Here is a 15,913-nt window from a genome sequence, read left to right as displayed (position 1 = left end):
TCTTCATGACATTCTGGAGTATATTGAAATTGCCATCATAAAAACTGAGGCAGCAGACTTTGTGAAAAATAATATTTGTGTCATTCTCAAAACTTTTGGCCATGACTGTAGACAGTATGATGGATATTTCCCTTCAAGCAGTAGCTAATAGAGGAGATTCTGGACTTAATGGGGGGAATTCAATTGACCGCGTTACGGATAAAAGTAATGGTAGTTTCAACGCCGGCTTTTTGCTCGCAGCTCACTGAGCCAGGTTAAAATTACCATAGTAATGGTAATCACTTTAATGCCGCGCTAATTTGGGGGGAATTGAATTCCCCCCAAATATGTTTCATTTGATACTTTTTAACATTAATAAGGACACTTTTCTCCTTATTGTTTGCATTATGGGACCTGATTTCTCCTGATATTTATTATTATTTTTTGCCAGTTGCTAAAGATTTCTTGATTGGGGGATAGTTACTATGGTGACCACAACAGGAGAGTGAGCTGATTATTTTTATATTGTTTGTATTGCTATATAGTTACTATTATGTTGATTTTGTGTTTGATATGTTTGCAATTTGTTTTTTGATACTTGTATTCAAATATAATGCAGTTTATAGTGTGTTTTAGTCACTGTACAACATATGTGTATATAATTGGGACAGCTGATTCTAGGTGTCTCAGAATGGTCCCTGATGAAAGTAAAGAGAACCAAAATGATCATTGGGCAGGAAATGTTTTGTAAAATATTTTTTTTATTTGATCTTTTGGACTTTATTTTGTAACGCACCTCTGGTCTTCACCAGGGACCACCACAAGGGAGTTTGAGTTTAACTGCAAGAGACACATAGGTCGCGATTTATATATCATGATTTCCAGCAAGTCACTGGATGTAAGCAAATAACAGGTTAATTAATTTTTATTTATGTTTCAGATGCCTGCTTTATGTCATCTGGCTTTGATTGCTCATTTTGAGATGCTTGGTGTCACGGATGGGCTGTCAACCATTGTTCACAGATCTTAAAATTTTAGCTAACATTCCTTTAGCTAGCACAACAAGTTCAGCGTATAATCCCTATGGGAAATAAAATGGATGAAAGCAATACTTTCCCTAATCCATGTTTGCGAAGACCTTTATATAAATTTGCAACCACTGGAACTAGCCATAAAAATCCCCATGAGGAACCCGAGGTATCTTCCATGAAATATGGAAAGCTTAGCAATTAGTGAATACTATAGACCAACTAGCCCCAATGCTAAATCAAGAGCAACCACTTTTAATAGTTGGGCCTCCCAAACTGAAGCAATCCTGATATTAATTAACTAATATTCACATTTAATAAATAGCCCACCATCTCCCCAAACACATCTCCACAGTCAATTAATATTCTGCAAACCATCCCAGCATTAAATTAATAATCCCATCACCCCACCTTAGATTAATAGGCACCAGTAAATAAATCAGAAGAAATAGGTTCACTCAAAGGATTGGACTCCTTACATTAGTCATAAATATAACTTAAAAATAAATAATATGACGTGAGGGGATGCTCACCCAAATACCACCCTTTAAAAGGCACTACCCTGATGCCACTATTAGTGTATTATATTAAATAGCCCCACCATCAAATAAATAGCCCCCATCAATAAATGATTAGTTCCTATCAACCATTAAATTAACCCCTAACCTAACAACACAAATAAATTTAAGGCCCACGCAAACATTTACATTACATTAAGAGCCCTCCCTCTCTTGCTATTTAAAGAGGGGAAAAATCTATGTGGAATTGCTGTTTTAAACATATGGTTCACCCCATCTCCACAGTAATTTTAAAGTAGCGAAGTATAGTAAAATATTGAGTCCTTTAGGGTGCAATGTAGCTTTAAATGGGGAATAAGATGCTGCTTCCTGTTGTATGAGGGAAATTGTTATGTACTCCGAATCTTTCAGGCTACGTTTTTTTTTTACAGAAAATAACATGAATGCTGTTAGTGTTGGATTGGGGCATGAAGAGCCCACCGGGGAAACCTATGTTAAGGCCCACATAATAGCATGCACTATCCCTTAGGCAATTTAGACTGTAAGCTCTAATGGGGCAGGGACTGATGTGAGTGAGTTCTCTGTACAGCGCTGCAGAATCAGTGGCGCTACAAAAATAAATGATGATGATGATGATGACTGCTTGTTACTGATACTGGACTGCTTGTTACTATATATGATTTTCCAACTTTTGATAAACTACTTGAATGAACTTGCTACAAATAACGTAACAGGGAGATTATAAGTTTCTGCACAAGGCCTTCATACCTCTCTGTCTGTCTCTATTACCCAGTATTATTTTATTACCATGTTTGTTCCCAATTATAAAGCACTATGGAATTTGCTGGCGCTATATAAATAAATGATGGTGATGATGAAGGAAGGATGTACCTATCTCTGATTATTCTGATGTCACAAAGGCTACAGATGCCTTGACAACTGTTGTCTTGTCAAGATAAAAATATTTCCACACACAGGAGGAGGAATTTTTGGTCTTTTGTCCAGGCATGATAGTGCACTTATCATGGGCATGAGATGGTACCACTGGTGACTGTCTTACTTGAACACATTCATCATTCCCTCTTTGTTTTGTTCAAGTATAATACATTTTCAGATCCACAATTATCCTTCTCATCCTGCTGCACATTAGCAAGTTTCAAAGTAGAGGCCTCAATTTCTATGTCTAATTCATTGCCATTACTACTCATCCTTACATTTCTAAAGGTATTCGGACAAAAGCTAGCCATTAATTTGGTCGGCATTCAGAAAGTTGACAATATTAGATCGACAATTCAAAAATCGATAGTATTTTTAGGTCGACAGTTCCAATGTAGACAGTATTGTTATGTCTTGCGATGTGGTAAGATTCACCAAGTGACTACTAATATATATGAAAACCAGTAATGCTGAATTAGACAGCTACATTATTGAATTGCTTCGATATGTGCTTGGTGTCATGACAATGTTTGCTACATGTCACAAACCACAGCTGTACTAAGACATACCACGAGCACAGTATCTTGCAGCTAAATACCTTCCACAAACTTTCTTGGACTTGGCATGCAGGTTGGGATGCAGGGGTGCATAGGTTCCAAAATACAGCGGTCAACTAATTACCCGACCAGATTGCTACTTGCAATCAAAATCTGTATGCATGGCGAGCTCTTTCATACACTCGAGTCTGTCGTGATCATTGGGACTGAGAGCAGCCAGAGGAAATGCACATAAACATGTGAAGAACATGCAAACTTTACACAGAATCCACAACCCCTAACTTTGTACTAATGTCTTACTAATGTCTTACTAATGTCATAGTGTTAATATTTTTTCCCCAACTTGCATAACCAAACATAAGTTAACTTACTGTTTGGACTGTGTATTTATCTCAGCTTGTGTATGTTGTGTAGTGTGGTGTCTTGATTTACAGACGCGAGTGCATCTTACACAGTTATATGCCATGTCCTCTGTGGGCTGACCATGCTCCGTCTAGTGGCTGTCCATGTCCCTTCAGCAATGTTGCCGCCACGAAGTACACACTATTTCATGGGTCGATACCATTGCATATCCCCTGTGGGCCCTTTATGCCCTAGTCCGACAATGAACATACTTTGTCTACACTGTGTACCAGGCCCTTGATGCTAACTTTGTCTATGGCTACTGCACAAATGTCTCCTTGGTGCTAAACGCTAGCACTATTTCTTTTGCTTTTATACTCTAGTGTTCCATGTCTTGTGAAGCTCGATTTTTGGTACCAAATTTTGTGCGGATTTTGACTCCAGCAAATATTATTCAGACTTTAGGGGGTAAATGTATTATGCTCCGATTTGTTCAACTCGGTGACTTTTTAAATTTTAGCTGCAAAGTCGCCGATTTCTGGCGAGTTGAACAAATCAGAGCATAACACATTTACCCCTAAGTCATCTTCCTCAGAAGGCAAATCTCAAATGTATTTTCCTAAATACTAATATTAATCCTTGTGTAGCCACCAACCACTGAGATCCATTACTAAGAATCTAAACTGCACAAATTATTTACAACGTTCATCACTACATCTGTATGGTCCAGTTCAGGAAACAACTAGCAGTGTAAACTGCAGAAGCACTTACAATATGAGCAGTCCTCAACAAATGTATCCAAATTCTAGCAAGGTCCAAAAGTTAAGAGTGTATGGTGCATCTTGTAGGATATGCTGAGCCTAACTGGGGTCGAATGCAATTTAATAATATACAGAGCCATATCTGGTGCCAAGTTATAATTCTGTGACCCATATCTTCTGTCAAATATATTACACAAGTTAACCCGTGCATGATACTCATGCATTCTAGTCAAATCAAGCTACTTAAGGTGTTAAAAAGGTTCTTGTCATGCATTTGGGCCTAGCCCAGGCCTCCTCAGGGGAAGAGCGTTACTTCCCGACGCAAGCGCCCTTTTTTAACGTGGTTTTGTCCACATGTCACCACCTCATCATTTTTTTCCATCACCTCATCCTTCATCTTTATCGCCACATCTATCCAGATGTCTATCCAGACACAGGGAACTCTCTCAGCGGTCCTGAGTATCACACTCCTCTCGCTCTGTCACCCCCGACAACCACCAACCACTACCAACTGTCACCCCCGGCAACCACCAACCACTCCCAACTGTCACCCTCGGCAACCACCAACCACTCCCAACTGTCACCCCCGGCAACCACCAACCACTCCCAACTGTCACTTCTCCTTCAAGAAATATATATATATTTTTTTTAAATCTTTATAAACACTTTTAACAATTAACAAATTAAATTAACAAATTAAAAACATCTTAGTATACCAAATTTCAGCCCTTTCTGAGTTTTTTTTCAACACACACTAAGAATTTAGTAGGTCAGTGTATAACTCCGCCCAGCAGGTGGCGCTGCAGCTTGTTTTTTTTTTTTACACACACACACACAGACTAACACACGCCACTAGGCTTATATATATTAGATGAGACATATTTGCTGGCATGTATGTATGCTGATACATATGGTGTCAAACATAGGAGGTTGAGAAATATATAGTGTTAAATATACAGACAAATATGCAGAGCCATATCTGGTGATCCATATATAAATAAACAATCTACATAGCTATTGTCAAGCACTGTCTCTACATCTTCTCTCCTGCGTTTTCCCCCAGGTTCTGCACATGCGCGCTCCATTGCTAGGCAATTCCTTTCTCCTGGGCGGTGGTCACTGAGATCACTGACCGGCGAGGCCCTAATGAGCTTCCCTACAAAGAAGACTCTGACACCCCTATGGTGCCAGAGTATTAGGTCTTACCTTGCTCCAGCGTTGTCCCACTTACCTGTTCCTGACTTTGTCTTCTGTATTTGTCTGTAATCCTTGGATCCTGATTTTGGCTGCTGTACTTGTCTGGCTCTGACCTTTGGCTTCCCCTGACTTATCTTTGGATTTCAATTTGGTACTACGCTCCTGTTTGGCTTTTGACCTTAAACTGTCATTCTATTTCACCGACCTGCTTCGAAAATGACTGACTCTGCCAACTGTGACGTGCACATCCCAAGCAGCAAAGTGCGGAGTCTAACAAAGCGTATTAGACTCCGCACTTCTTTGTCCAGTTGCATTAACTACTGGCAAGCAGCTACCATCTCACACGTTGGTTTGTGACAGCTATATTTAGTGAAAAGAATACATAGTTAAACCATATGTGATTGGCCATGCATAAAATAATAATTACAGAGTCTTATCTAGTGACAACAATACAAAAAATGGTTTTACATGTATACAATATTGAACCAAATCTGCTATGAGGCATATATGTTGCTAAATATGCAATATTATAATTATCTGGTACCCAAGCTAGGCCACATCTGTTCCAAGTCTAATATATAGCCATATATGGTACCAATTCTATCCTGTGCGGAGGCATATTGTATGTTGTGCTAGTCTGTCAAATGCAGAGACTTTATACCAACCCTTAATACCTTGTTGACACTCCCTTCCGCTATGTCAAGACTAAAACCATACTACATTTTTTTTCTATGTTTCCTTTTTACTTTGTAGAGCAACTGTTCTCTTATATTTTAACATTTATTTCAGTTTATACCTTTCCCTGCCACAATTTTGCATCCCTAAAAAATTGCACCTCAGAAAAGCCGTGCGCCCTAGGCTGCAGCCTAGTCAGCCTTCTGAAAAATTAGGCCTGGTGGTGACCTGGGAAATGTTATCCCTGTCTGGAAGCAATGCTAGATATGTCAACTAAGCTGTCCAACATAGTAGTCCACAGGCTACTCATTAGGGGGGATCTGTGGGTGTTGGGGTTGCTTCATTTAAAATATTGAAGCAAGTTATCCCACCATTCCCCCTGTGAATCTTTGTGAAAATTAAAGTAACTGACTAACCTTTGCTGGCTGTGTAGTGGAACTAATGTGAAAATTACTTAAAAGGTTTTAACATTTCCGACTGTGATGTTATTTACACTACTTAGTTAGAAAAACAAATCTTATTTGTTGACTCAGACAAGGCCCATGAGGTAAGGTTTGCAGACCCCTAAGGTCACCATGTCTATACATATCAGCAGATGGCTTGGTGCCACAGTGATAGCATTACTGTCTCTCAGTGCAGAGGTTTCATGTTCGATTCCAACCCAGGCTGCACGGAAGTTTGTATGTTCTCACTGTGTTTGTGTGAGTTTTCTCCCCAGCCCAGAGACATAGTGGTAAAATAACTGATTTCTAAATAAAAATAACTTGTGTGTGACTGTTTGCTTGTAAGCTCCATCTAGGCAGAGACTGATCTGCTTTTAATAAAGTTTTATGATTGTACAGCACTGTGGGATATGTTGGCACTATATAAATAAAGCATAAAAAATAATCGCCAGGCATAGTCAGAATGAATAGCACAGTTGAAATTGAAAAAAAGAAAAGAGATTCTTCCTCTTTAACATATTGGAAATCTCTGGAATAATAGCCCAATCCTTGTTATTGTTAACACATGCTATTAAAACATGTTAATGTTAACAATGCTGATTCTCACAAATATTTCACATCACTAGCAGAAGGAAAACAGAATATAAGTGTGTTAGTATACTGCACATAATGTAGTGGGAACATAGTAGCTTTGAACCAGGGGGTATATTTACTAAACTGCATGTTTGAAAAAGTTAAGATGTTGCCTTTGGCAACCAATCAGACTCTAGTTAGCATTTATTTAGTGCATTCTATAAAATGATAGCTAGAATCTGATAAATTGCTATAGGTAACATCTCCAGTTTTCAAACCCGCAGTTTAGTAAATATACCTCCTGGTCCAGGAAATTTCTGGAGACACCATGCACAAATCTGGCAGATTGTACAAGAGCTGTCTGAGGTCATACTCAGTTCAGAACTGCTGAAATGTGCACTTCCTTGTGCTTGCTGTCATGTGACTACAATCACGTATCAGTGCTGGGGGGTTTGCCTCTTATCTCTGCCATGATTGGTCCTCTCTTATTTAAATAGCAGGAAAGGCTTAGCCTCCCTGCTGGTTATAGTGTGTCACAGCAATAGGGTGTCTGGGATCCGTCTCGGGACCCCTGGGGCTAGCCTTGGCAGGAGTGTTGTGGAAACTAGGAGGCCGGATGAATGCCTTGCTCATAGAGCTTGCTCTAATCCCGTATACTGGAAGTTAGGAGGAGGAATGCTGTACTGGACCATACTGGAATAAATGTCTGGAATCTGGAGCTGATGGACTGGAACCTGGACGAAGGAACAGGGAAGACCTGAACCCAGGACCAGAGACTCAGTACCTCCAAGAACTCAGAGACTAAGACAAATATAGTACCACAGTTAGGACTGGGAAGACTCAGAACTCAGACAGAGGATATACAGGGGTGGCAACCTCCTGAACAGACTAAGCCTGGAACTGGCCCTGGACAACTCAGAACTCAGAAACTGGTTTAGGCCTGGAACTGGAAGTCGGTAACCCGAGACACAGGAATGGCTCCATAAGGCGGATGTCTCAGAACAACAACCTACTACCCCAGATAGCCAGTAGGAGAGACAGGAATAGATTGATGAGAGGAGGATCCACACAGAAGTTAACAGCTGGAATCTGTACACAAGCTGATAGAATTAAGGTGAATCCACATGAGGAATAAATAACCAAAGTATTTATTTCAGCAGGCAGAATGAAGCTGAATTCACACGAAGGGTTAATGGTTTGCAGTTCATAAAACAGCAACAGGATGAAGCTGAATTCACACAAAGAGTTAATGGTTTGCAGTTCATATAACAGCATACACGATGAAGCTGAACTCACTCAGAGGGTTAATGGTAAAAGTCCATATAACAGCATATACAATGAACCTGAACTCACTCAGAGAGTTAATGGTAGAAATCCATAGAACAGCAAACAGGGTGAAGCTGAATTCTCACGAAGGATGATGGTTGCGATCTGTATGCAGCAGACAGGATTGAAGCAGCAACTTACAGCAACTGTGGGAGTCTGTAACCAGGAACTAGGAAAGTGTTGCACTGGCAATTTGCTGAGTGTATGAGGAGACTCTTATAGTCTGCAGAGGAAGCCAATTGGTGAATGAGATCAAAACCTCTCAGCTTGATACATTTACCCCCTGGGGGTAAATGCATCAAGCTGAGAGTTTTTCGGCGGGTTTAAAAAACCAATCAGATTTTAGCTATCGTTTATTTAGTACATTCTACAAAATGATAGCTAGAAGCTGATTGGTTGCTATAGGCAACATCTCCATATTTCAAACCAGGCGGAAAATTCTCAGCTTGATACATTTACCCCCAGGTGTTCAGACTCAGCAGGATGTTAATCAAATGTCCCACCAAAGATGGCAGCCTCCAGTACTACAGACAGAAGTCATACTTGTCCCAGGATAGAATGCTGCCTTCGACCAAAAGGGAGATATACGGTGATATGGTACCGCCGAGTGGTGTAAACAGGACTAAGACACCGGCTCGTGACATAGTGCTCTTGCCCTGTAGTTTGTTGTGCCTGTCCTGTTACTATAAAATTACCTTCTGTCTACCTGATACCTGACCTTGCTGTCCCCTGGTATCTCCTTGTCTGCTGCCTGCCATGACCCCTTCTTGATTGCCACTGGCCTTCGACCTTGCGCCTTAGCCTTGGTAACTTCATGCATAAGGGTTGCGTCGCTCAGCCTACTTTCGCCATGCTACCTGTTTTCTGTTTTAGGCTTTTACTACTCTGAGTATAAGACCTGGGGACATCCAAGTACCTGTGAGAATATCTACTTCTATGGGAAAGGCGGCTGCTCTAGGTGAAAAATTACGGAGCCTCATTTAGAGGTTGGGGTAAATACAGGTAAAAGATGTATTTTTTTTAACTTTGACAGAACCATAGTGCTTTGCAGGGGTGGTAAATTTAAAATGTGCGTGCAGATTTAGAGTTGGGAGGGGCACATCTTAGCTCAACTCAAAATCACACTATAAAAATAACACTGCTCAGTATTTGTGTGCTAATGTTAAAGCACCATGTACAGCACAATATGGTTTGTTTATGTGCAAATTTGGGAGTTTACATAAATATATATTTTAACTTTTTTCTTTTTTTTTAAGAACACACTAAATAAAATTCTTAATTACAAAAAAAAAATATTTTTTTTAATAAAACTCTGAACAACACTCCTTTAGAACTTCAACATTTGTGGTTTGCTCTTTTTATTTAGGATTCTCATTTGTATTCAAATTAATTTTAATTTTAACTTTTTTAAACAAAAAACCACTAAACAACATTCTTAATTACTAAAGAAAAAAATGTTTAACTTTTTTTTAATCAAACTATGAACAATATTCCTTTTGAACTTTGACATTTGAAGTTTGCTGTTTTTGTTTGAGGTTCACCATTTACAATTAAAAACCAAAGTGAAAGAATTTCAAATTTAATGAGCTAGAACATGAGCAAACCCACACATAAATTCAAACCAGCTCATACACTGTCAAACAGGCTTGAACATGATTGAACCAGCTTGAAAATGATCAGATGTTTCTCAATTTTTTTCTTTAAATGGTTAAATTCCCCCAAAAAATTCTGGATTCTATAATCAATTGATCAAACCAGTTTGGTAATCGACCACTGAACAATGGATTTTAGCTCCATGGTTCATTCACATTTCCGGTTTTATTGTTCAGTGGTCCTTAAGGCTTCATGTAATAATCAACATAAGTGTCTGTCTAGCCAATTTCTATTTTTGCAGTCCACTCTTTCATGACTGTATGTGTGGCCAAACCCAAGGGAACAAGTGAACCACTTTATTTATTTTGCCTGCTGGTCCAGATCCTCACTTCCTGGTTGTCCGTTCTCTTAGTACATCAGCATGGAAGAATGCATGTCCATTTATCTGCTGCTTCCCAGTGCACGCCTTGTGATAGTACTGAAAGGAAGAATGGGCTGTATATACTTTGTGTCTTATGACTAACCTGGGCAAACGTTTACAGTAACATTTGTTCTTTATTTTTTTAAAACACAGATTTTTATATATATAAACTGACCAATTGTAAGGATGAGGAGGGAAAAGAGCCAAAGGGGTTATGGGAGACAGCACCGTAAGGGGCTCAGGAAAAGGTTATGCCAGAAGAAAAAGATTTCACTTCAAACTGCATGTGTTCTTGTACCTTTTAATATTTATAGTCCACACAACACTTTTCTAGTGAAACACATTATTCCATGGATCGTTGTTAGGAAATCCACATATTAGACCCATATGTTGGAATAATTCTCTCTTTATATGTACTGTAGCTATAATAAATAACTGTGTGGTGTTTTAGTGCTTCTTTGTATTTTATAGCAACCAAACACAAATAAATATGTCCATATATCTGAAGTCTGCAGGAAGCCTCTGATCTTATGTTATCTTTTAAGGGAGCTCACTGTAAAAGACCAAAGGAAAGCCTTTAAGGACTATCTAGTGTCAATGAAAGGTGAAAGGATTTAAAAGAAGTCATGTGCTTCAATGTTACATGCCACTTAACCAGGAGATCCATATGACTTCTGAATAAAAATAAACAAATCCTTGCTAAGGAACTTTTACAAATGTCCTTAATCCTTTCATACCACTGACCAATCTCTTAGTGGCTGCTTATGATCTGTAGGTATACAGATGTGTATATATAGTGCCAACACACTCAGCAGCATTTTACAATTGGGAACAAACACCAATAAAACAATTCTGGATATTACCAAATAGACAAATATGCAAAAGGATTCTGGAAAATAGAAAAATAGGAGTTTGACATATTAGGTTAAGTAACACATATTGCATAATAATTCAGTGCTTGGTTGGGTTGTATGATCCAATCACATAGTAATGTTGGTTTCTCGGGTCAGTTGTCTGAATATGTGTTTTGCGTGAACTCGAGAGTTGATAACTGGATATAATAGCCTATGGAGGCTAATCAGACAGTTAGAGAATTTGCAGGGCAGGGGCAACCTAGTTGATTGTCTAGGGCGCTAATGGTTAGGGGGCACCTAAAACACTGGATGAGTAATGTCACTAATCAGAAGTTATATTACCTCCTGCAGCACCCCTACACAGAGTGCAGGCCCCTGACATAATGGAGAGGCAGACAGCAGCTTCTTATAGGTGAAAGTATTGGCATTTACGTTTCTTAATGAATCAGACCATCAATGTTTTGGTAGGATTAAATGGAAAGAATAATAGTTTCTATCTCTTACTAAAAAAAAATGAAATATTTTATTTATTAAAGGTCAGTAAGTTACAGAGTATAAATTGCACAATACATCTTAACAAGTCAAGAGATCATATAAAGGCATATAAAGAATTGGACATCTGAGTGCAAGTCAAATGTGTATATATATATATATATATATATATATATATATATATATAGAAGCAAAAATATAGAAAAATAATATAAACTGACCAATTTTAAGCATGAGGTGAGAAAGAAGCAAAGGGGAGGGCAGACAGGCACCGTAAGAAGAGGATAGAAAAAGAATATGCCAGGAGAGAAGGCTCCAATAGCAAGCTATGTGGTCATACAAATGGGGAATGGAAGTTTAAGGGGCAGATTCAATCACCTCGATGTCCATCTGTGCACCTTGGCAGCTAATACGGTACAGAAATCTCCGATCCTTTTTAGTAGAGACTGATTCGATTTGTCTCCAAGGACTGTTTGACAGAGTTTTTTCATCATACTTGACATGTACTCCATGCGATGGATGTGCCAAATCCTGTTAATAATAGATTATAATGAAGGAGGATTGAATTGTTTCCATTCTGTAGCTAGCTGCTGGCAGGTGGCAGCAGAGATTATGGGCTTATTTTAAGTCAGAGTGCAAATTGAGCGTATTTTCCTTGTTTAAAAAGAGTGCAAAACTATTGTGTATTGCCGCCCATATTCAAATCCAAATGTTTCACAAGATATGTTGTGATGTGAATAGCAGTAGAAATACATTCTGTATAAACAGTGAGTACTTTCCATAAGCGTAGACACTCATACAGACAAAAGTCATTTTTCGGAGCAATTGCATTATGTGTATTTCCAATGTATTCATATGAGAATGCACATTAATTTGATATAATCAGAAATTATAATAACTGCTAACACTATAATAGCAAACCAACTAAAACAAAACCAAAAACAAATTTACCTGTATTTTTTTTTTCTAAATAATCCATATATTTGTTAAAGGTTTTATTTTTATTTCATCTATTATTTTAATATAAGTAACTAAATAACCCTTCAATGTGTACATTCTATATTGAAAATAAATCAATGCGTACAGTTCTTTTGTTCCAGCTACTGAGGCGCATGAGTAAAAGGTAGTAAATAAAGACAGATTTTTCAAATAGGCAGAGATAGGTGGGTCAGCGCTCCCTTGTGTAGGTAAGAGGGTTGCTGCCTGCAGGGGTAGAGCTAAAGGGAAGTTCCTACCCTTGGATGGTGAGATATGTAAAAGTAAAAAGCCCCTAGGCGCAATAAGGATAACAAACAGAGAGAGATGCAGGTGATGTATACTTGTATTTTCACAATAACTAGAAATAGTAGTAATGAACAAGTTATAACGGAGCTGTAGTACAGTTCAGGTGAAAAAACAGAGTATATATATGGAGGGTATCACATGAATCAAAATGTGATATAGGTAAGGTACTGCCCCAGGTCAGGGGGATCTATGGTGTCTAGTGGTAAACACCAATAGAATGCAGAAAAATCCAGTAAATTAGGAAAACAGTTTCATGCAACATTCACATAGAGTATCGGATCAATAGTAAAGTTAATATGAATGATATAAAAATGATGAGCAGAGTAGGAGGACTGCTGGAGAATAACAATGAAACTCCAAATAATGTCCAGAACGAGTATATCTGGCAGGAGGCACAGAATATCGTGGTAGATAACCAATAATCAGTGGTTCGTTGTGGCTAAACAATATTAGTCCATGGACCTGACATATTCTGTAATGATGCAGGATGTGTAATAGAATATAGTGTCAGCCGTGCTCCGAGAGGCATTCACTGAGATCAAGGGGCATATTTAATAAAGCACGATAGTGCTTTTAACGGGTCATTAAGGTCCCACAGTGTCCTCCGCAAATTTATTAAGAGGGCATCGCAGCAGATATCATGGATATCTGCTGCTTTGCATTCCTCTTCATTTTTGGGAGCAGTCACCATTCAACAGAATGGTGACTGCTCCTGGCCGCAATCTAACAAGTCCCGAAAAAACTTTTTTTTCGGGAACTTGTCCTGTTAATGTACGCCAGGTAATCTAATGCTGTCAGCTCTGCTCTGGAGAGCAGAGCTGGACAGCGCATGTGTGGAGGGATCACATGATCCCTCCCTGTCACTCAGCGCTCTCTCTCTGCAACTATCGTTGCAGAGACAGAGAGGGGATCTGTGTGCGCATGTCCAGTTCTTGGAACTGGACATGCGCAATTGAAGAGTGAAGAGAAGACCTGGAGACAGCGCTTCCGAAGAGGGGGATAGGTATGATTTTTTTTATCACTGAAACAGCAGTTTTTCGGAACTGCTGTTTCTGTGCAGGGCTGTACATAAATGTGAGAAGTAGTTCAATCCTTATCGTTGTGATAAGGATTGAAAACTACTTTTCACTTTATGTGAATATTGATAAATGTGCCCCCAAGTGTTCAACAACTCCCGATATGATAACAAAATGTCCGGAAAATATGATTCCGCATATATGCGAGTGATGTGACACTTACCCTAAATGAGGGAATGAGGTACCTTCTACAAAGCGGCTATGGTGTCCTGTAGTGAAATGGACGGCTGCCGGGTGCAGTGTATAGAAGGCAAACGAGTGTCCAAAACTCCTGATAAAATAACAGCAGGCTTGTCTGGAGAGTAAATTCCGTGCGAATGCAGGCGGATCGGCACTTACCCTGGCCAAGGGGATAAAGTACCTTCTTGTAAAGCGGCTAGGATGTCCCGTGATGTAGCGGACGGTTGCCGGGTGTAATGTCCGAGTGTGGATAAGTCGCGGTCGCGACTGTATCCTGACAGCGCATGCGCATGCGGCTAAGGTTGAAGTATCAGGTCTTCAGACTGTGCGTTGATATGTATAGACAATGGACCACAGTCTGGGCGGTATGTAGGCGTATAACCGACGCGTTTCGCCGATAGGCTTCCTCAGGCATAACCATTGCTCCATTGTCTATACATATCAACGCACAGTCTGAAGACCTGATACTTCAACCTTAGCCGCATGCGCATGGGCTCTCAGGATACAGTCGCGGCCGCGACTTATCCACACTCGGACATTACACCCGGCAACCTTCCGCTACATCACGGGACATCCTAGCCGCTTTACAAGAAGGTACTTTATCCACTTGGTCAAGATTTTTCAAATACCTCCTAAACAGCGAATAAACAGTGTCGCCAATCAGAATCTGAGAGGTTATACCACGTAAGTCATCACTGTCATCGGGCATTTATACATGCCCTGTAGCAAGTGGATAACATACAGTAAAAAGCATCTGTAGGCTAACCACAGGAATTCAATTAGCTGCATCAATGTGAACACACCCTTAACATACATGGCCTATGTTAGACCACCATAATTCATCTCTCCAGTAGAAAGGGTCATAGGTGTCAGAGGCGTGCAAATATAAAGTTTACTTTCTAGGCATGTTCATGAAAAATGTACTCAAGATACGTTACACAAAGAGGCATATGTCCGGACTTGAATCGAGCACTATGGGGTATATTTACTAAACTGTGGGTTTGAAAAAGTGGAGATGTTGCCTATAGCAACCAATCAGATTCTAGCTGTCATTTATTTAGTACATTCTACAAAATGAAAGCTTGAATCTGATTGATTGATATAGGCAACATCTCCACTTTTTCAAACCCACAGTTTAATAAATATACCACTATATATCTTATTAACTTGTTTTGATGATGGGTTACAAATAGTACTCCCAGAAGGAAGACGGATCCATTAGGATGTTTAATTGTAGGAAAGCAAATATCTACATATTTAATGTCAAACCAGAGACCAAGACCTCAGAGGGAAAGTCCCTCCAACATCAGACAGAGTTATCAGAAGGTATATTTTTGAGCCTAGTCAACACATAGTACCAACTGTATAATAATTTATCTACATTTTTTTTATCCTTAGACAGATAAAGCTGGAAGCTGCATCCCCCAGTAGTTAGGGATCTGTGGGAAAGGCACATTTTTATTTTACTATGGAAATGCCTAAGTTATAGATACTGGAAATTTTATTAATTTGGAATGACAAATTTAGATTGCATGTCAGCAAAGAGGGTAAAAGAATTGGCCCAAATAAATAAATAAATATTACACTAATACATATAAGTCACAGGTCAGATATGACATGGATACGTTACAGCGGTATTTGAATGGTATCTCCCTTCCTGTCCTCTCCGATGATAGTA

The sequence above is a fragment of the Mixophyes fleayi genome, chromosome 2 (assembly GCF_038048845.1).
Source record: "Mixophyes fleayi isolate aMixFle1 chromosome 2, aMixFle1.hap1, whole genome shotgun sequence".
NCBI lineage: Eukaryota > Metazoa > Chordata > Amphibia > Anura > Limnodynastidae > Mixophyes > Mixophyes fleayi.
The sequence above is the reverse complement of the archived record's forward strand: the minus strand, read 5'-3'. Positions refer to the sequence as shown.